Here is a 21,133-nt window from a genome sequence, read left to right on the forward strand (position 1 = left end):
TATAAGGTAATTGTTTTGTTCTTCCTATTATCTCTCTTATTTTTCTCTTATTTATCCTCTGTTCCCCTCCCCTATTATTTGAATAGTGTTCGAATTATTGAGAGTGAAAAACTTTTTATTGGATATTTGAGAGTAAATGCTATATGTAATTAGTGGAAACAAATCTATGTTATTGGAAAGTAAAAAAATCTTTGTTATTAGTTTTTTTTTCTTTTTTGTTTTTTCATATTAAAGGTAATAACCGATAATACTTAGATTTTGCACTAAACCACAAACAATAATACACAAATCTAAAAGGAGATAGACACCCAAAAAAAAAAAAATCTAGAAGGAGATTCTTTATTATTATTTTCCTATTCATCAACTTTAAATAAATCTTCTAAAACTATTCGGTTCTATCAAAGAACGTTATTGTTAAAGCTTGAAAACTCAGACGTTTTTTTAATGGTGAAAGAATGCAACGTTGAGGAAATCATATACATATAATGGAATGCATTTCCAATTGGGTTTTAGTTGTTGAGTTCAATCCTTTAATAAAATTGTGAAAGAATAGGAAAATAAAAGAATTGTGAAAGAAAAAGATGAAGAAATTTTATTGATTATTGATTGAATGAATTGTAAACTATGAAGGTAAAACTAAGTATATATAGAGTATTGGCCTACGAAAGATAAAATTAGATAAAGATAAGATATAGATAAAGATAAAGATAACTATAAGATAAGATAAAGACTAAATTATAATTTAATTTGTGTATTCTGTTGGGCTGAATTTGTGGGCCGTGAGACGTCTTTATTGTTGTCATGGGCTAAGGTGGAAGAGTGGTTTAATACGCCTCCGCAAGCTGGAGGATGAAAGATGTCAAGAACACTAAGCTTATTCAGATTAAGATGGAAGGGTTGAGGAGACAAAGGCTTGGTGAAGATGTCAGCTAGTTGCCCAGAAGAGGGAATTGGGAGAAGTTTCATCACTCCAGCTTGAGCTTTTTGTCGAACCAAGTGACAATCAACCTCTAAATGTTTGGTCCGTTCATGAAAAACCGGGTTAGCAGCAATATGAAGAGCACTCTGATTATCACAATATAAAACTGGTGGGCGAATAGGAGAGATGCGTAAAAATTGTAACACATTTATTATCCATTGAAGTTCACAAGTTGTGTTGGCAAGTGCACGATATTCTGCTTCCGTGGAAGAGCGGGCAACGGTGGTTTGTTTCTTGGTCTTCCAAGAGACTAAAGAACTGCCTAAGAAGAAACAATAACCTGTTAAAGATCACCGAGTGTCAAGACATCCGGCCCAATCAGAGTCACTGAAGCCGAGAAGCTGAATTTCTGATTCCCTTGGAAAGAAAAGTCCTTTGCCGGGACTAGTTTTCAGATATCGTAACACATGCTTGGCAGCTTGAAGATGAGATTCAGTAGGAGATGCCATGAATTGACTTAATTGTTGAGTAGCATACATGATGTCCGGTCGAGTAGTGGTGAGATAGATAAGACGGCCAACCAAACGACGATATACAAAAGGGTCGGATAGCAAGGGACTTTGGTCTTGATATAGTCTTGTGGTACTATCCATTGGAACAGAGGCAGGTTTAGCACCTAATAAACCAGAATCCTCCAAAAGATCAAGACAATATTTTCTCTGAGATAAGCAAATTCCCTTCTCTGATTGAGCAACTTCAATACCCAAAAAATATTTTAATGGGCCCAAGTCTTTAATTCGGAAGTGTTGGTGTAAAATAGACTTGATGGCAGCAAGTTCAGAAATAGAATTACCAGTGAGAACAATGTCGTCAACATAGACTAAAAGGATAGAAATTTGATCACCAATGAATTTGACAAATAAACTATAATCAGATGAGGTCTGCTGATATCCATGAGATAGCAAAAGATGAGAAAGTTTGTCATACCACATACGACTAGATTGTCGTAAACCATACAGTGACTTTAGTAGCTTACAGCATTGATTCGGTTGAGGAGATATAAATCCGGGTGGCAGAGTCATATAAACATCCTCAGAAAGATCCCCATGTAAGAAAGCATTATTGACATCCAACTGATGTATAGGCCAATGCTTCATAGAGGCCAATGCCAAAACTAATCTGATAGTGGCAGGCTTGACAACAGGGGAGAAAGTTTCCAAGAAATCAACACCTTCAGTTTGAGTGAACCCTTTAGCCACAAGGCGTGCTTTATATCGATCAACTGAACCATCAGGCTTGCGTTTGATGCGATAGACCCATTTACAGCCAACCGGCTTAACCCCTGCAGGGCAATCAACAAGACGCCAAGTTTTGTTCAGCTCAAGAGCATCCAACTCATCTTTCATAGCACTACGCCAATTAGAGTGTTGATTGGCGTCCTTAAAAGACTTTGGCTCAACGTCAGAATGTAGAGATAAAAGAAACTTTTTATGTGAAGATGAAAGAGAAGAAAAAGACATGACTGAAGATAAATGATACTTGCACTTTGAGGGAGATTGATTTGTAGAGATGAGAGAGGAATTACACAAGTAATCAGAGAGATATGCTGGAGGTCGGTGAGGCCGGTCGGAATGACGAGGATGGGGTTGCTCAGGTGGTGAAGAAGGTGACGGGGGATGAGAAGGTGATGGTGGGCTGGTGTCTAGTGTTGAAAGGGATTCGGTGGTCATGGGTTCAACTTGGTTAGGAAACGATAGTGAGGAAGAAGGAGAGGTTGTTGGAGAAAATAAAGAACTAGGTGGAGTTGGGTCAATGGGTATAGGTGAAGGTTCAACTGGAAGACTAACCGAATCTTGTTTTTGAGAAGGTGTGTTTGGCAATGTTGGGCTAAGTGTCTGGAATTGGACATTTTTTGTGACTAAGGGCAAGATCTTTTCATAAAAAATTACGTTTCTAGAAATATCAATTCTTTTATCTTCTAAAACATAAACAATATACCCTTTAAAACCAGATTGAAAGCCAATAAATACAGCCTTTTTGGCTCTTGGATCAAATTTTGATCTATTTGCCATTTGGGTAGAAACAAAACATAAGCATCCAAAAACTTTAATGTCATGATAATTTGGTGGAAGATTGAGTAAAATCTCAAATGGTGTTTTAAAATTAATTGCGGATGATGGAACTCTATTAAGTAAATAAACAGCATGTCTAACAGCATAAGACCAAAAAGATGATGGTAAATTAGATTGAAACATAAGAGCACGAGCTATATTCAAAATATGTTGATGCTTGCGTTCTACCCTTCCATTTTGTTGAGGAGTTTCAACACAACTACGTTGATGAATAATGCCCTTTGAAGCATAAAAATCAGGTAAAATAAATTCTGGTCCATTATCAGAATGAATAGTTTTGACTTTGGAGTTGAATTGTGTTTCAATTAAAGTAATAAAATTTTTTATTTGATTCTGTACTTCTCCTTTTGATTTTAATAAAGTAACCCATGTAAAGCGGCTAAAATCATCAACAATAGTAAAAAAAATATTTATGATTATGAATAGAATTTTGTCGAAACGGACCCCAAATATCAAAGTGTAATAAATCAAAACTTGCATTGGCTTTGTTAAAACTTTGAGAAAAAGAAAGTTTCTTTTGTTTAGAAAGATGACAAATGTCACAAGCCTCGTCATGATGCATAGAGATAAAAGGAAATTGTTTATGTAAATGATTAAGTCTTTGCCCAGAAAGGTGTCCTAAACGAAAATGCCATATATTGGAAGGTGTAATGGGTGGAGATTGGATGGAATTATGGAGTGTGTAGTGGATGAATTTTTACCGAAATTAGGTTCAAAGACATATAATCCCTCTCTCATTCTGGCCAAATCAATTGTCCCCAAATTGTTGCTCTGTAGAGTGCAAGAAGAAGATGAAAAAGTGAGTTCACATATGAGTGCTGAAGTAATTTTTGAAACAGAGATAATATTAAAGTTGAAATGAGGTAAATAAAGAACATCATGAAGAACCAAGGATGGTGAAAATTGAACGATGCCTTTATAAGAAACAGTAGTTCGAGAACCATTTGGTAAATGAACAATAATAGGAGAAATTTGTGTGTAAGAAATAAACCAAGACAAATTTGATGCAATGTGATCTGTGGCACCAGAATCAATGATCCAAGTATTCAAGAATGAATCTCGATTTGAAGAATTGTTAACAGTAGAAAAGGTATTGAAAGAACAAAGATAATGAGTAGTTGGACTTGGCAGAAGCTCAAGTTGGTTTGAAGGACGAGCTTCTTCATTGAAAGGAAGTGCCATGAAAGAAAAGTGTTGGGCTGACGAAAGGTCCAAAAGAGACTCCGGATGAAGTTGCTGGTGTGCCCTTTCTCCTTGATCCATGGATGTCAGCAGAGCTCAAGAGGAGCTCTGATACCATAATAAAATTGTGAAAGAATAGGAAAATAAAAGAATTGTGAAAGAAAAAGATGAAGAAATTTTATTGATTATTGATTGAATGAATTGTAAACTATGAAGGTAAAACTAAGTATATATAGAGTATTGGCCTATGAAAGATAAAATTAGATAAAGATAAGATATAGATAAAGATAACTATAAGATAAGATAAAGACTAAATTATAATTTAATTTGTGTATTCTGTTGGGTTGAATTTGTGGGCCGTGAGACGTCTTTATTGTTGTCATGGGCTAAGGTGAAAGAGTGGTTTAATATCCTTATAGTCAAGTTTGAAGTGAAGTGATAATCATGATGATGATGAATCTAGTTTTTTTTGCTTTATGACATGTGGTTGATTTTTTTTTATCACAGTATCCCTCATTCTAGCTGGACAAAGATTAATTCGTCGCGAATATGAGTTCCGTCTAAGAGTTTGTCGCTAGTTAATAAATTTTTATATATACAAAGTGAGATTCCAACCTCCAGTATTTACTTAAGCAAGCTTAGTAAACTAACTTGATTAATTTAACTTGGTTTTTTTTTTTTTTTGGATAAGCCATGACGTGGTTGATTAAGGGGGAAAAGCGCTTGTTGTTATAGTAGAATCCTCAGTCAACGGCAAATCTAAGAATAAGGAATAAATGAAGAAAAACAATCATAAAAAAAAAATCGTATTTTTGGAGTCAACTAGAACTCAATTAAAAATATACTTGCACACCATCTTCGTGAAATTGTGATTCACAATAATCATCTAGAGTAAGTGTTTGTGACTTTTTTTTATGATACCTACTTTATTGAAAAAATATAATTAGGATAAAGTATTTTTTAGTTTTTAATATTTAAGTTAAATTTTAATTTTATCTTTAATATTTAAAATGTTTAATTTTTGTCCAAAACATCTTTATTTTGTCTTATTTAATTTTTTGATTAAAAATATATTTTTTTTCCAAAAATATTCATTTTTTCTATTATCATCTTCTTCTAAATATTGGGTTTGTTTGGGTGAGTTTTTAAGAAAAAAAAAAAATTCGAGTTATATTTTTTTAAAAGATCTTATGAAAAAGTAGAAGTAATTTTATATTTGGATATCTCATGTAAAAAATTTTTTTATCTATCAATTATGTTTAGGTATAACAATATAAAAGTATTTTTTGTTTATTTATTACATGAAAAATATTTTTTTTAAAAAAAAGATGTAAATTGTAGCTTTTTAAAAAAGATATTTTTATTTTTCTAATATTTTAACTTTTACTACTAAAAATTACCAAACACGCTAAAAAATAAAGAAATTCAATAAAAATAAATTTTTTTAATAACTTAATGACGTCCAAACAAACACATTAAATAGTAGCAACAATTATAATTATAATGATAATGATATAATATTTGTAATAATTTGATAATAAAAGTAGTAAGAAATAAGAAGATAATAACAGAAAACAGTAATAATATTTTAAAATAATATTTTAATTTTTGATCAAATGATAAAAATATAACGACATAAAATATCTAAAAAATATATAAAATATTTTAAATGTTAATAACTAAATTAAAATTTAATCTAAATTTAAAAAATTAAGACAATACTCTGTACGTCCATGTGAAAATTAGGAAACTATCTCCGAGTTTCATTTGGGAGCAGTCTTATGCTAAATGCCAACATATATATATATATATATATATATATATATATATATGATGTGCAGAGACTCCAAAAAAACCACGGGCATGACGATTACAACTTCACATGATTAAACTTACATAGGAAGCCTCAAATCTCAGTCCTCGTGTCTCCTTCAATTCAATATCGCTCATGCAATAATCTTTGTCTTCATGATCTTTTCAAATGAGTAATGGTCCCATGAATATTGAGTATAAAATGGGGGAAAGTTGCGCCATCTAGTGAATGATGCTCTTCGAATGATCAAGCAGCTACTCAAGACTGCATAAAACATTTGTTTTTCTAAATTGCTTTCAATTTTCCACCTTTAATTACCACTAAAAGCAACATTATTTAGGCTGCGTTTGTTTATAGAAATATGACACTGAAATAAAAATACAGAAATACAAAATTATATTTAACAAAAAAAATATAAACAGAAATAATATATTTAGAAACATTAAATTAATATATATATTTTGTGTTAAACCCCAAAACTTCGGACACCCGAATTAAAGGAGCTCCTAAAAGCCCAACTCAAATGGAAGAAGATCTCTCCTCTCCGACCCGAACTGAAGAGAAGCTATCGACCTCCTCAGCTCAATCTAGACTCTGGAGATGCTGTTGACTTGGCTTCTAATGACAGAATCCTCTTTAATTTTCTTTATATGTGTTGATGGTCCGATTTGTGGGTCTTTATGAAATAACTTGTTTTTTTAATAGTTTAGATTTTGAGTACTCTTTTGAATACTTGTTTTTGATGAATTTTACTTTTTGCGAGGGCTTCTTTTTGAAGTAATATTCTGCTACACCTATTATTGCTTTATAGATATTTTTATGACTTATAAGATACCTTTGTAAGTTTTTTAACCCTTTTTTATTCGTATGAATTTTATAAAGAACTTTGGGAATTTTTTCTTGACAATCTATTTCGAAGACTTTGGCCCGACCTTAATAAAGTCGGTGCTTATAAGTTGTTTTTGCGATTCGTTTTAGGGCCTGATAAATTCATATTTTACGATGAATTTTGGTTAGAAAAGAGTAGAATTTATCAACTTATCTTGCATTTATAGTAGGCATTGAGTTAAGCCATCCATGTACGCAGCCAAATCTCACATACACGGGACACAAAAAACGTGCTTCATTAAATAGGTACGTGACTCGCAGTTTAGATCTCACTTTGGGCCCAATCCAACTCATTTCTAATGTTATTGAACAAAGGATTAAAAGGAGAATGAAAAAATAGAGTTATTTTACTTTTACATGATATTTTAGGCCAATTCTAGAAAGAGAAGCTCCAACTTCTCTCTAGAATTTGGAGTTGTTAGCTTAGTTTTCTCTTTAATTTTTTATTTTGTTCTTATTCTAGTGTAATTTCTTTATATTTTCTTATTCTAGTGTCTTAATTTCACTACTCTTGTTAATTTCTCATTTTTGCCACTTTTAATTATGAACTTTCTTGTTAATTTCAATTTTCTTTAATACAATTTGAAGTTTTATGTTTTCTTGATGCTTAATTGAATTGTTGTTAGTAATTTCTTGCATGTGATAGCAATAGATTTTACTAGTTCTTGTCATTTGTGATACTTTATGTTTATGCACTTTAGGTGTTTGATAAAACGCCTGCATTAGTTATGGAGTAGATTTTTGTATTCTTGGCCTGGGTTGGTAACTTGGGTAACCTTGAGTTACTAATGTCCAAGTTGATTGATAATTTAGAGATTTTAATTAATCTTGTTTCCATTGAAGGTAATCTTTTGCTAATTCAATTAGTAAGTTAATTATAGGACTTATGGATTAGGATTAATTAAGTCTATTTGACTTTCCTCCCATGTTGAGGATGACGAAATGAAATTGCTCTTTATAATTATCATGTTGTGGTTAGTAACAAGGATAGTAATTCTTAACCATTTATCCTTACCAAGATCTTTCTTAGTTAATTTTCTTAATTGTATTAGTTTAATTGTTTTGATATTTAGTTATTACTTGCTTCTCTAATTTCTTGTCATTTAAATTTCTTGTTAATTGCAATCCAAACCCCCCCCCCCCCGATTTCTCCCATAGCCAATAATTGAGCACTCGATTGCAATTCCTAGGGAGAATGACCCGGGATTTAAAATTTTCAGTTTTTATTGATTTGAATTGTGACAATCATTTAAACTTTAATTAGGGTCATTTGTTAGTTTGGAACTATACTACTAATGAAAAAATTCTTTTTGTGAAAATTCTAAACCGATAGTTGGCTCTCATCAAGTTTTTGGCGCTGTTGCCGGGGAGTTGCAATGTGTGCTTGTTATTGGCTCTTGTTAATATATGAATATGTGAATAGTTTACTTTTTAGTTGTTTCTTAATTTTTGTTAGTAGTTAGAAGTTTGTTTTTATTTGTTTTTCGATAGCTTTTTGTTTTTATTTCTTGTTTTCTCTATGAATTCTCACCCTTTTGGCTATGAGTTTGGTTAAAACTATGTTACAGGAAATGAGAACTTTAATGACGGATCGCTGATGCCTGAGCATTTTGGCTAGTTTCACAAGCCATTTTTATTAAGTTTTAACCTAGTTTCATGCATTACCTTCATCAATAAGCAAGCATTTGGATGAATTATCTTTGCATGTCTTGATTCATCAAACATTAGTGAATTACAATCATTTTCATGAAATTAATACAAGAACTAAGTGATGTAATGAATGATGAAATATCTTGTGATTATTTATGAAATAGCAAGTTTTGAGGCACTTGTTTGATTGATGATAGGCAAGGCAAGAAGAAGCAGAATGAAAGCGTTACCAACGCTGATAACGTTGGCAATAACGCCAGCATCAACATTACCAACGCTGGTAACTCCAGCAACAACGCCAGCTCAAGAAGGAACCAAGGGCATTGCCAATGTTGGCAACGCTGGCAAGAATGCCAGCATCAACGTTGCCAACGCCAGCAACAACGCCGGTAACGCCAGCAACAACGCCAGCTCAAGAAGGAACCAAGGGCGTTGCCAACGCTGGTAACGCCAATAACAACGCCAGCACTAACGCTAGGGATAACGCCAGGATGGAAGTATTATAGCGTTGGTTAGGGGTGTTCGCGGTGCGGTTTGGTTCGGTTTTTGAAGGAAAAGCCATCCGATCCGATCGTTTAATTAAGATGCGGTTCGGTTTGGTTCGGTTTTTTTTTCAAGGTCATCCGAACCAAACCAAACCAATTAAAATTGGTTTGGTTTGGTTCGGTTTGTTCGGTTTTTTCAATCAAATAAAAAAAATTCTACCATACTATTATGCAATGTCATAAGATTGAAATCAACAAGCCAAAATACACAATAGCTAACAAAGTCTTGATATAATAAAATATAACGACAATAGAATTCAAATACGACAATTAAAGAAGTTTAATATCTCAACACAACTGAAGTTTAATTCCCTCGGCCTCTACTAGCAATCTTCCTTGTGTTTCGTTGAGGAGCTGGCACAGGAGGCAAAGCAGTCAGAGATCTGATGCTTGTTGATTCATTCGGAATAGGAACTGGAGGCAATCCAGTGTCGCCCATATTCTCACTTGAACTAACGTCAAACTACATAAACAAGCAATAACCATTAACCAGCAATAAACAAGCAATAAACAAAACAGAACAAAACTTGATAATGCAAACAAGCAATGAACAAGCAATAAACAAATTAAACCAGCAAGGCAGCAAACAAATTGAACTTGATAATGTGAACCAGAATTAAACCAAACAGAATTGGCACTTGATAATGTGAACAAGCAATGAACAAATTAAACCAGCAAGGCAGCAATAAACACTAAACAGAATTTGCAAATTGAACTTGGCAATGAACAAATTGAACTTGCCAAATTAAACACTAAACAGAACAAAACTTGATAATCTCAAAATTAAACCAGCAATACCAAGCAGCAAGCAGCAATACCAAGCAAGCAATACCAAGCACCAAGCAGCAATACTTATAAACTATTTTTCAGGTTAAAATTAAAACTGAACATTGAACAATAACCATTAACCAAACAGAATTGGCACTTGATAATGTGAACAAGCAATGAACAAATTAAACCAGCAAGGCAGCAATAAACACTAAACAGAATTTGCAAATTGAACTTGGCAATGAACAAATTGAACTTGCCAAATTAAACACTAAACAGAACAAAACTTGATAATCTCAAAATTAAACCAGCAATACCAAGCAGCAAGCAGCAATACCAAGCAAGCAATACCAAGCACCAAGCAACATTGCAGCAATACCAAGCAGCAATACTTATAAACTATTTTTCAGGTTAAAATTAAAACTGAACATTGAACAATAACCATTAACCAGCAAGCACCAAGCAGCAATACCAACAACAAGGTAAGAATGAATCAGTAAAGTTTACCTGAATAGATGGCTCGGGCTCCATATGCACTTGAATCGGTGGCTGGGTGGGAGGCTTTCTGGGCGGAGGCCGCGAGGTCGGAGGTGGTGAGGGGACCCTACAGAACCCAGAAACGCTGCTGGGTGGAGGCTTTCTGGGTGGAGGCGGTGACGTCGGAGGTGGTGACTGGTGAGGTCGGAGGTCTTGTGGGTGGGTGGGTGACTGGGTCTTCGACTCTTCGTCTTCGTGTTCGCGGTGGGTGGGTGACTGCTACCTTCGACTTCGAGTATCAAGGACAAGGAGTGAAGAAGGTGGGTGACTGCTGGCCGTTTGGGTGCGTGGGTGCGTGGGTGGTGGCTCCGATCTGGGGTTTGGGCGGCGGGGTTAGGTTTCCATGGGGGGAGCCGGGGAGGGGAGGGACTCGCGCAGCAGTAACGCGTTTGGGGGGGGTGGGGGTATGGGGGTGGGGTTGGCCGGTTGGGGTAGTTTTAATTTTAGGGTTTTCTAAAGAACCGGTTCGGTTTGGTTCGGTTAGGGTTTTGGTGGCAAGAACCGAAAACCGAACCGAACCGTAAAAAAAACCGCAAAACATCATTTTTCGGTTTTTTTGGTTTTCGGTTATTTCGGTTTTCGGTTTTTTCGGTTCGGTCCATCGGTTTAGTTCGATCCGGATCGGTTTTGAACACCCCTAGCGTTGGTAACGCTAACGCTGTCCCAATAACGTCTTCGACCATGCACAAAGCAGAAATTGGAAGATTTGGGGAGGCATGCGTACGCACATGCGTACGCACATATAGAAGATAGCGTTAGCAACACTGGCAATGCTGAAAAGGGCCTGGGCATTTTCCTAACTTGCTTCACTAAGGCCAAGGGCCCACATCTAGAGACTTGAAGACTCACTTGAAGTTAGAGAAGTAGTATAAATAAGTGAAGTTTTGAACTTCGAGGGGGCTTACGGAGTAGGAATTAGATCACTACACTTTACATTTCTGTACTTGCTTGTACTTAGCGTAGTTTTACTTTCTCACAAGTTTACTTTGATGCAATTTTACTTTCATGCACTTTCAAGTTCTTTTGAGTTTTCTTAGAGCGATGATCAACTAAACTCACACTCATTAGGGGGAGGAGCTCTATGTAATTCCAATGGATTAATGCAATTCTTCTTCTCAATCCATTTGTTGTTATCTAAGGGAAAGCTTTTGTGCTTCATAGATCCAATCACTACCGAGAGGGGGATTGGATCTACTTGAATCTCTATGTGAGCCTTGAGAAAGGGATCATAGGATTCAGATTGAAGCTTATCTCTCACAATTTTCTTGATCAATATACTCTTAGTTGGTATGTGACATGTAACCTCTTTGAGTTGAGATCCTGAGAGTTGTGTGGCCTTTGGATTAGAAACTGAGCTTCACCTCTTCTCATGAACAATTAGATCAAGAGATTGGCGATTGATTGTGTTGAGAGAAATTGAGTTGCCAAGAGATTGGAATTCAATTATTTACAATCTGTCATAGATCTACTTCATATGATTGAGAAAGAAGTTGAGACCCATTGATTCACCAAGGATCACAACATCTCCGATCCCTAATAAATCTCACCCATTAGTTTTCTTCACTTCATTGCTTTTGAATTTCTAATTTCCTTTGACTCCCAGTACCCAGAACCCCTTTACATCTATGCAATTTACAATTCCTTTTCATTTACATTATTGTCTTTACTTTCTTGTCATTTAAGTTTCCGCACTTTATCATTCCGCAATTTACTTTTAGCCCTTTATTATTCAGTCGTTTAGATTCAGCACTTTTACTTTCTATGTCAATTACTTTTCTGTTGAGTTAATCACACAAAAATCATCAAATATTTGTTTGACTAGAGAAACCATTTAACTTAAATTGCTCAATCCATCAATCCTTGTGGGATCGACCTCACTCAATAGTGAGTTATTACATGGCGATTCGGTATACTTGCCGGATGAATTTATGTTGAGTAAATTCTATTCATCAATCGCATCATGGATCGTGGAATCAATTGAGAGAGGAGCTATGCGCTTATAAAAACCTTCTTGGTAACAATCTCCTCCGGTCTCTTATGGTTATAATCTGTCCTGTAATGCATATCAATCCAATGGATATTGTGGATTTTCTTATGGTTATCAACCACCACCATATGCCTATGAACCACCTCCTCAACATTACCCTCAACCATGCTCACAAGCCTCATCTTACACCAAACACCTCCATATGATCCTAACTCATATTCACCACAATATCACCAACCATATGCACCTCAAAAATAACCATATGAACCATAACTAGAATCACCACTATTCCAGCACCAATACTCCTAAGAACCACCAATTTTATATACACCACCTCAATATGCTTACCAATATGAACCACCTCCTATTTATGATAGTTACCTTCAACACAATTAACCATCTTCTACACCACAAACTTCCATGGAAGAGCATCCGCAACCATTGATCCTAGAGCAAAATGATCCCAATTATAGTAACCAAGAGCAACAAGAGCCAAGGAATCGTCTCATGGAAGCAATGGATCGGCTTAACACAATCATATTTCTCAAGGAGCAAGAAGAAGCTCAACACAATGAATCCTCCTTTCCACCACCAACTCCCATGGATGACGACACTCTCATTTTATTTCTTCAAGAGCAAAGTGAGGCAAGAAGGGAAACACAAGAATCAATTGAGCGTCAAAGACACTATCATAGCTACCATAGCCGAAGCCGAAACCAACTTAGCCTCACAACGCTCATGCAATCAAAGCACTCCCATTGATGAGCGAGGAAAAATAATCGAAGAGCATAGTATAAAAGAGAGTTTAGAATCTCAATTGGAGAACAGGGAGTGGACGCATGTATTGTAACAAGTAGAGGAAGTGGAGATCCTTGAGGATGAAGAAGTGTTTGAAGATTTAGGAGAAGTTGAGCAAGAGATGGATTTCAAGATTGAAGACACTTCCACACCAATTAGTGATGTTGGTGATCTTGTGGAAGTTGTTAAACCTTCTTCCAATAAGTTTGAAAGTGATGTTAAGGAGAATAATACGCAATCTCCAAGACAGATTGTGAACAATGAAGAATTGAAAGAAGTTGACAAGCAAGAATTGCAAGTTGAGGAAGTTTGTCAAGGGATGGTAGCTATCAAAGAGGAGTCAAAGGAAGTTTCAATCACCTTACCAAAGCTGGTTGGAGCCTCTCTGGTGCACAGAATCGTGATCACACTTTTCACAACTCCGCACAACTAACCAGCAAGTGCACTGGGTCGTCCAAGTAATACCTTACGTGAGTAAGGGTCGATCCCACGGAGATTGTCGGCTTGAAGCAAGCTATGGTCATCCTGTAAATCTTAGTCAGGCGGATTCAATTGGTTATGAGTTTTGATAATTGAAAGATAAATAAAACATAAAATAAAATAAGATACTTTGTTGCTTCTGAACCTCTGCTTTCCTATTGTCTTCATCCAATCATGCGTGCTCCCTTCCATGGCAAGTTGTATGATCCTCTCAGATGAAAAATACCAGGTACGGTTTCTGCACGGCTAATCAACTGTCGGATTTCTCATCTCGGATAAAAAATACCAGGTACAGCTACCGCACGGCTAATCATCTGTCGGTTCTCACTAGCGTTGGAATAGGATCTCTCTATCTTTTTGCACACTGTCACTGTGCCCAACATTTGCAAGTTTGAAGCTCGTCACAGTTATTCCTTCCCAGATCCTACTCGGAATACCACAGACAAGATTTAGACTTTTCGGATCTCAGGAATGCTGCCAATTGGTTCTAGCCTATACCACGAAGGTTTTAATCTCATAGATTCGGATGCTCTGTTGTCAGGAGAGGCGATGCAAATCATGGATTAGAGACCCAAGAGATTATACTCCGGATGTCGTCCAATGACTACGTTGAACATCATGTAGACCGCTTGTGGTTGTCAGACACACGGATCTTGGCTAAGCGAGTAACGAAGATAGTGGGTGATTGTCACGGGTCACCCCTTCATTCTGACTTAACTGAATTAAGTATGAGAGTATATCTTGGAGAAGAAGTAGGCATGAATTGAAAGAGAAACAATAGTACTTGCATTAATTCATGAAGAACAGCAGAGCTCCGCACCTTAATCTATGAGGTGTAGAAACTCCACCGTAGAAAATACATAAGAGAAAAAGGTCTAGGCATGGCCGTGTGGCTAGCCTCCCTAAAGTCCAAGGATAGCTACCAGCCTACGAATACAATAGTAAAAAGTGCTATTTATAATAAACTAGTTACTAGGGATTACAAAAAATAAGTAACTAAGTGCAGATAGTGGAGAAATCCACTTCTGGGGCCCACTTGGTGTGTGCTTGGGCTGAGCATTGAGCTTTACACATGCATAGGCCTTTTCTAGAGTTAAACGCCAGCTTGGATGCCAATTTGGGCGTTTAACTCCAATTCTGGTGCCAGTTTTGGCGTTTTACGCCAGAAAAGGGTCTTTGGCTGGCGTTGAACGCCATTTTGGGCCATCAAATCTCTGGCAAAGTATGGAGTATTATATATTTCTGGAAAGACCAAGATGTCTACTTTCCAACGTAATTGAGAGCGTGCCAATTGGGCTTCTGTAGCTCCAGAAAATCTACTTTGAGTGCAGGAGGGTCAGAATCCAACAGCATCTGCAGTCCTTTCTCAGTCTCTGAATCAGATTTTTGCTCAGGTCCCTTAATTTCAGCCAGAAAATACCTGAAATTACAGAAAAACACACAAACTCATAGTAAAGTCCAGAAATGTGATTTTTGCATAAAAACTAATAAAAATATAATAAAAAATAACTAAAACATACTAAAAATTACGTAAAAACAATGCCAAAAATGGTATAAATTATCTGCTCATCACAACACCAAAAATTAAATTGTTGCTTGTCCCCAAGCAACTAAAAATAAAATTGGATAAAAAGAAGAGAAAACACAATAAATCTCAAAAATATCAATGAAGATTAGTTTCAATTAGATGAGCGGGACTAGTAGCTTTTTGCTTCTGAACAGTTTTTGCATCTCACTTTATCCTTTGAAGTTCAGAATGATTGGCATCCATAGGAACTCAGAATTCAGATAGTGTTATTGATTCTCCTAGTTCAGTATGTTGATTCTTGAACACAGCTACTTTATGAGTCTTGGCCGTGACCCTAAGCATTTTGGTTTCCAGTATTACCACCAGATACATAAATGCCACAGACACATAACTGGGTGAACCTTTTCAAATTGTGACTCAGCTTTGCTAGAGTCCCCAGTTAGAGGTGCCCAGAGCTCTTAAGCACACTCTTTTTGCTTTGGACCACGAATTTAACCGCTCAGTCTCAAGCTTCTCACTTGACACCTTCACGCCACAAGCACATGGTTAGGGACAGCTTGATTTAGCTGCTTAGGCCATGATTTTATTCCTTTAGGCCCTCCTATCCATTAATGCTCAAAGCCTTGGATCCTTTTTACCCTTGCCTTTTAGTTTAAAGGGTTATTGGCTTTTTCTGCTTGCTTTTTCTTTTTCTTTCTTTTTCTTTATATATATATATATATATATATATATATATATATATATATATATATATATATTCGCCATTTTTTTCCCGCAAGCTTTTGCTTTTCACTGCTTTTTCTTGCTTCAAGAATCAATTTTATGATTTTTCAGATTATCAATAACATTTCTCTTTTTTCATTATTTTTTCAAGAGCCAACAATTTTAACATTCATAAACTTCACTATCAAAAATATGCACTGTTCAAGCATTCATTCAGAAAACAAAAAGTATTGCCACCACATCAAAATAATTAAACTATTTTCAAGATAGAATTCGAAATTCATATACTTCTCTTTCTCTTTTAGAAAACATTTTTCATTTAAGAAAGGTGAAAGATTCATGGAACATTCATAGTTTTAAGACATAGACACTAGACACTAATGATCATGTAATGAAGACAAAAACATAGACAAAACATAAAGCATAAAAACCAAAAAATAGAAAAATAAGAATAAGGAGATTAAAGAACCGGTCCACCTTAGTAACGGCGGCTAGTTCTTCCTCTTGAATATCCTATGGAGCGCTTTAGGTCCTCAATGTCTCTTCCTTGCCTTTGTTGCTCCTCTCTCATGGCCTTTTGGTCCTCTTTGATTTCATGGAGGATGATGGAGTGCTCTTGGTGCTCCATTCTTAGTTGCTCCATGTTGGAACTCAAATCTCCTAAAGAGGTGTTGAGTTGCTCCCAATAGTTTTGTGGAGAAAAGTATATCCTTTGAGGCATCTCAGGGATTTCTTGATGAAGAATTTCCTCATGCTCTTGTTGAGGTCCATGAGTGGGCTCTCTTGTTTACTCCATTCTCTTCTTAGTGATGGGCTTGTCCCCTTCAATGGGGATGTCGTCCTCTATGATAACTCCGGCTGAATTGCAAAGGTGACAGATGAGATGAGGAAAGGCTAACCTTGCCAAAGTGGAGGGCTTGTCAGCCACCTTGTATAGTTCTAGAGATATGATCTCATGAACTTCTACTTCCTCTCCCTTCATGATACTATGGATCATGATAGCCCGGTCTACTGTAACTTCAGACCGGTTGCTAGTAGGAATGATAGAGTGTTGGATGAACTCCAACCATCCTCTAGCCACAGGCTTGAGGTCAAGCCTTCTCAGTTGAACTGGCCTGCCTTTGGAGTCTCTCTTCTATTGTGCTCCTTCCACACAAATGTCTGTGAGGACTTGGTCCAACCTTTGATCAAAGTTGACTCTTCTAGTGAAAGGATGATAATCTCCTCTCATTATTGGCAAGTTAAATGCCAACCTCACAGTTTTCGGACTGAAATCCAAGTATTTTCCCCGAACCATTGTGAGCCAATTCTTTGGGTTCGGGTTCACACTTTGATCATGGTTCTTAGTGATCCATGCATTGGCATAGAACTCTTGAACCATTAAGATTCTGACTTGTTGGATGGGGTTGGTGAGAGCTTCCCAACCTCTTCTTCAAACCTCACGTCGGATCTCCAGATATTCACCCTTTTTGAGCATGAAGGGGACTTCAGGGATCACCTTTTTCTTGGCCACAACTTCATAGAAGTGGTCTTGATGGACCTTTGAGATGAATCTCTCCATCTCCCATGACTCAGAGGTGGAAGCAATTGCCTTCCCTTTCCTCTTTCTAGAGGTTTCTCCGGCCTTAGGTGCCTATTAATGGTTATGTAAAAACAAAAATCAAAGCTTTTTTCCACACCAAACTTAAAAGGTTTGCTTGTCCTCAAGCAAAAGAAGAAAAAAAGGAGGAGAAGAAGAAGAAATGGAGGAGATAGAGGGGTGTTTTGGATTCGGCCAAGGGGGAGTTTATGATGTGTGAAATTGAAGGTGGTAAGGAGGGGTATTTATAGGGAAGAGAGAAAGGAAAGTCGTGTATGAGGGGGTTGGGTTTGGGAGGGAAATATTTTTGACTTTGAATGGTGAGGTAGGTGAAGGTGGGGTTTTATGATGGGAATAGTGGATGGATGTGAGTTGTGAAGAGATTATGGGGAAGAGGATAGGATTTGATAGGTGAATGGTGTTTTGGGAAAGAGGTGTTGATGTGATTGGTCAAGGGTATTTGGGGAAGAGTGTTATGGAAAGGTGTCAAGAGGAGAGAAGAAGAGGTAGGGTAGGTGGGGATCCTGTGGGGTCCATAGATCCTGAGGTGTTAAGAAATTCTGCTCCCTACACCATTTTGGCATTTAAACGCCCTCTGTATGCCATTTCTGGTGTTTAACACCATCTCTGCTACCTTTCCTGGTGTTAAACGCCAGCCTAATGCCCCTTTCTGGCATTTAACGCCAGCCAGACACCCTTTTCTGGTGTTAAACGCCAGTCTGTCTGCCAATTCTGGCGTTTAATGTCAGCCAGATACTAGACACCCTTTTTTGGTGTTAAACGCCAGTCTGCCTGCCAATTATGGCGTTTAACACCCAGAATGCTGCCAGACTGGGCGTTAAACGCCCATTTTGCTATCCTTACTGGCGTTTAAACGCCAGTAAGCCTGTCCTCCAAGGTATGCTGTTTTTGATGCTGTTTTTGATTCCGCTTTAATTCTGCAGCTGTTTTTATGACTCCACATGATCATCAACCTAAAGAAAACATAACATGACAATGGAAAACAAATGTCTATAAAAATAAATATAATTAAATAACATTGGGTTGCCTCCCAATAAGCGCTTCTTTAATGTCAATAGCTTGACAGTGAGCTCTTAGAGAGCTTCACAGAGACTCAGAGCTTAGTGGTGGCCTTCCAACACCAAACTTAGAAGTTGAGTGTGGGGGCTCTGTTTGACTCTGTATTGAGAGAAGCTTTTCATGCTTTCTCTCCATGGTTACAGAAGAAGATCCTTGAGCCTTAAACACAAGGTAGTCCTCATTCAATTGAAGGACTAACTCTCCTCTATCCACATCAATCACAGCCCTTGCTGTGGCTAGGAAGGGTCTTCCAAGGATAATGGATTCATCCTCATCCTTCCCAGTGTCTAGGATTATGAAGTCAGCAGGGATGTACACGCCTTCAACCTTCACTAAGACATCCTCTACAAGTCCATAAGCCTGTTTCATTGATTTGTCTGCCATCTCTAATGAGATTTTTGCAGCTTGTACATCAAAGATCCCTAGTTTCTCCATTACAGAGAGTAGCATGAGGTTTATACCTAATCCCAGGTCACATAGAGCCTTCTCAAAGGTCATGGTGCCTATGGTACATGGTATTAAGAACTTTCCGGGATCTGGTTTCTTCTGAGGTAATTTCAGTTGAACTAAAGTATTCAGTTCATTGATGAGCAATGGAGGTTCATCCTCCCAAGTCTTATTACCAAATAACTTGGCATTCAGCTTTATGATTACTCCTAGATATTGAGCTACTTGCTCTTCGATAATATCTTCATCCTCTTCAGAGGAAGAATACTCATCAGAGCTCATGAATGGCAATAGTAAGTTCAGTGGAATCTCTATGGTCTCTGTATGAGCCTTAGATTCCTTTGGTTCCTCATTAGGGAACTCCTTAGTGGTCAGTGGATGTCCATTGAGGTCTCTCTCATTGTAAATCACTGCCTTTTTACTCTCTCTAGGTTCTGCCATTTTGGGTACATTTATGGCCTTGCACTCTCTTTTGGGATTCTCTTCTGTATTGCTTGGGAGAGTACTAGGAGGAGTTTCAGTAACTCTTTTACTCAGCTGACCTGCTTGTGCCTCCAAATTTCTGATGAAGGACCTTGTTTCAGTCATGAAACTGATAGTGGTCTTAGATAGATCAGAGACTATGGTTGCTAAGTCAGAGAGGCTCTGCTTAGAATTCTCTGTCTGTTGCTGAGAAGATGATGGAAAAGACTTGCTATTGCCAAACTTATTTCTCCCACCATTATTATTATTGAGGCCTTGATTAGGCTTCTGTTGATCCTTCCATGAGAAATTAAGATGATTCTTCCATGAAGGATTGTAAGTGTTTTCATAGGATTCTCCCATGTAATTTACCTCTTCCATTCCAGGATTCTCAGGGTCATAAGCTTCTCCTTCAGAGGAGGCTTTTTTAGTACTGCCAGATGCAGCTTGCATTCCAGTCAGATTCTAAGAAATCATATTGACTTGCTGAGTCAATATTTTATTCTGAGCCAATATGGCATTCAGAGTATCAATCTCAAGAACTCCTTTCTTCTGAGTCATCCCATTATTCACATGATTTCTTTCAGAAGTATACATGAACTGGTTATTTGCAACCATCTCAATGAGTTCCTGGGCTTCTGCAGGTGTTTTCTTCAGATAAAGAGATCCACCAGCAGAGTGGTCCAATGACATCTTGGACAATTTAGACAGACCATCATAGAATATACATAAGATGCTCCATTCTAAAAGCATGTCAGAAGGACACCTTCTGATCAATTGCTTGTATCTTTCCCAAGCTTCATAGAGGGACTCACCTTCCTTCTGTCTGAAGGTTTGGACTTCCACTCTAAGCTTGCTCATCTTTTGAGGTGGAAAGAATTTGGCCAAGAAAGCATTGACCAACTTTTTCCAAGAGTTCAGGCTTTCTTTAGGTTGTGAGTCCAACCATATCCTAGCTCTGTCTCTTACAGCAAAGGAGAAAAGCATAAGTCTGTAGACCTTGGGATTAATCCCATTGGTCTTAATAGTATCACAGATTTGCAAGAATTCAGCTAAGAACTGATGAGGATCTTCCAATGGAAGTCCATAAAACTTGCAATTTTGCTGCATTAGAGAAACTAATTGAGGCTTAAGCTCAAAGTTGTTTGCTCCAATTGCAGGAATTGAGATGCTTCTTCCATAGAAGTCAGTTGGTGCAGTAAAGTCACCAAGCATCTTCCTTGCATCTCCATCAATGTTGTTGGGTTCGGCTGCATATCTACTTCTTTTTCGAAAATTTCTGTAAGGTCCTCTCCAAAGTGCTGTGCTTTAGCTTCTCTTAGCTTCCTCTTCAGAGTCCTTTCAGGTTCAGGATCAGCTTCAACAAGAATGTCCTTATCCTTGTTCGTGCTCATATGAAAAAGAAGAGAATAAAGAGAATAGTGGAATCCTCTATGTCACAGTATAGAGATTCTTTTATGTGAGTATAAGAATAGAAGAATAGAACAATGAGGTAGAGAGAGAATAAGAAGAATTCGAACACAGAGAGAGGGAGAGGGTTCGAATTATGAGTAGAAGAGAAGTGTTAGTAAATAAATAAATAATTAGAGAGAGATGGGAGAGAGAAAGTATTCGA

The 21,133-nt window shown here is 37.0% G+C and overlaps 1 non-coding gene across 1 annotated transcript; it reads left to right on the top strand.

Annotated features, from left to right (window-relative positions):
- Positions 1-20,265: 20,265 nt before the first annotated feature.
- LOC112753565 (small nucleolar RNA R71) lies at positions 20,266-20,373 on the top strand. Its single transcript, XR_003177948.1, has one exon. It is a non-coding gene; the product is annotated as a small nucleolar RNA R71 (small nucleolar RNA).
- The last annotated feature ends 760 nt before the right edge of the window (positions 20,374-21,133 follow it).

The sequence above is a fragment of the Arachis hypogaea genome, chromosome 15 (genome assembly GCF_003086295.3).
Source record: "Arachis hypogaea cultivar Tifrunner chromosome 15, arahy.Tifrunner.gnm2.J5K5, whole genome shotgun sequence".
Classification (NCBI taxonomy): domain Eukaryota; kingdom Viridiplantae; phylum Streptophyta; class Magnoliopsida; order Fabales; family Fabaceae; genus Arachis; species Arachis hypogaea.